Source organism: Diceros bicornis, chromosome 6, assembly GCF_020826845.1.
Source record: "Diceros bicornis minor isolate mBicDic1 chromosome 6, mDicBic1.mat.cur, whole genome shotgun sequence".
In the NCBI taxonomy this organism is placed as follows: domain Eukaryota; kingdom Metazoa; phylum Chordata; class Mammalia; order Perissodactyla; family Rhinocerotidae; genus Diceros; species Diceros bicornis.
The window spans coordinates 16789506-16791886 of NC_080745.1; positions in this window are offsets into that span (position 1 = coordinate 16789506).

The following is a 2381-nucleotide window of genomic DNA, read 5'->3' on the forward strand; positions in this document are numbered from 1 at the left end:
GATTACTTTCTTGCTCTGTCCCCCTGGAAATCTAATAAATATGGAAAGCCAATTGTGACCTCTGAGTGGATCGCAAATAATGAGAAACAATTAATACCCAATAAGAAGCCATAATTTGAGGTTTCCCTTACCTTAGAAGTTGCCTGTTTAGTTTGCTGAGGCTGACATAACAAATTGCCACAAACTAGGTGACTTAAAACAACGGAAATTTATTTTCTCATAGTTGTGGATTCTGGAAATTTCAGTTGAAGGTGGAATCAGAGCCATGCTCTCTGAAGGCTCTACGGGAGGATCTTTCCTTGCCTTTTATAGCTTGTGGTAGTTGCTGGCAATCCTTGGCATTCCTTGGCTTGTAGATACATCACTCTAATGTCTGCCTCTGACTTCATATGGTCTTATACTCTGTGTCCCGATATCTGTGTGTCTTGTCCTCTTCTTATAAGGACACCAGTAATATTGGATTAAGGGCCCTCCCTACTCCAATATGATCTCACCTTAACTAATTACATGTGCAACAACCCTATTTCCAAATAAGGTCACATTTGTGGTTCCAGGATGAACGCGAGTTTTGAGAAGACACTTCTCTCAAAAGAGAGAAAAGAAGACACTTTTGAGAGATATTGGCCTTCTTGGGACATGTGACTTTTAAGCCAAGGGGTATGCCAAGATATAGATCCACCTGAGATGTCACCTGGGGAGCCAAAGATAAGAGCTCCTGAATAAACTACGCAGATTACTATAAGGACAACTCCCACTGAAGAGAGGTGCCTAATACTGCTCTTCAAGTAAGTTCTGGTTCCTGTTAAATCATTCTAGGTGAATTCAGTGTTTGGTGTCAATGCCTAGTGAGTCCTAGTTGAGTGCTTAGTTGGGCTTTGTTACATCTTTAACTTAACAATATCAGGTAGTATCAAGAAATTTCCATTTGGCTTTCAGTGTCCAATGTCCAAATTGATCACAGGCCAATTTAATGGTGTATATGTTGGGAAGGCATTGGTCAGAGGTTGAGTGAGGACCTCAGTCATATAGAAAACCAAATTGTATTTACATAATAATAATAACCAACTCAAATTTTGTGTTTTTCTCTTAAGAGGCCACATATCCAAATAAAAGAACAAGACACCATTACAAATTGGCCTTATTTAATTTCACTTCATGGATAGTGTTAGAACATATTCATCCTCCATGGGTAAAGGAAATATAACTTGCATGGTAAAATGATATCCCCATATGCACACACACACATACACACAATGAGAGAGAAAGAGATCATCAGTTCTGAGAGCATCATTTATTCATTTACATTTGAGAGGCCCAAGAGTATCCACCATGTAAGAGATTCAAGAGATCATCAGTAAGAGAGAAACTGGGCTCTACTGCCATCTACAAAAATAAATATACTTAATTAATGAAATACTTTCCTTTGCTGATGAATTGCAGATGCAAGCATTCCTTTTTTTTTTTTTTTTTTTTGGAGTTGTCAGGGATATAATATGTTTTCCAAATTAGTAAAGGAAGGAAATAGGTCAAATATATGCCTCCCAATATTCATTGCATAAAACTATTGGTGATGGTAATTTTTACACCATTTTTCATCTGTATGTTGATTTTGTATCCTGCGACTTTACTGAATTTGTTTATTAGTTCTATCAGTTTTTTGGTGGAGTCTTTAGGATTTTCTATGTATAATGTCATGTCATTTGCAAATAGAAACAATTCTACTTCTTCGTTTCCAGTTTTGATACATTTTATTTCTTTTTCTTGCCTAATGGCTTTGGCTAGGATTTCCAGTACTGTGTTGAATAAGAGTGGTGAAATCGGACACCCTTGTCTTGTTCCTGATCATAGAAGAAAAGCTTTCATCTCTTCACCACTGAGTATAATGTTAGCTGCGTGCTTGTTAGAAATGGCCTTTACTATGTTGAGGTATGTTCCCTCTGTACCCACTGTGTTGAGAGTTTTTATCATGAAAGAATGTTGAATTTTGTCAAATGCATTTTGTGCATCTGAGATGATAATATGATCTTTATCCTTCATTTTGTTAATGTGGTATATCACACTGATTGATTTTCATATGTTGAACCATCGTTGCATCCCTAGAATAACTCTCACCTGATCATGGTGTATAATCCCTTTAATGTGCTGTGGAATTCTGTTTCCTAATAGTTTGTTGAGGATTTTTACACCTGTATTCACCAAGGATATTGGCCTGTAATTTTCTTTTCTCATAGTGTTCTTGTTTGGTTTTCATATCAGGGTAATGCTGGCCTCATAAAATGAATTTGGAAGTATTCTCTTCTCTTTAAATTTTTGGAAGAGTTTGAGAAGGATTGGTGTTATTTATCCTTTAAATGTTTGGTAGAATTTACCAGTGAAGCCAC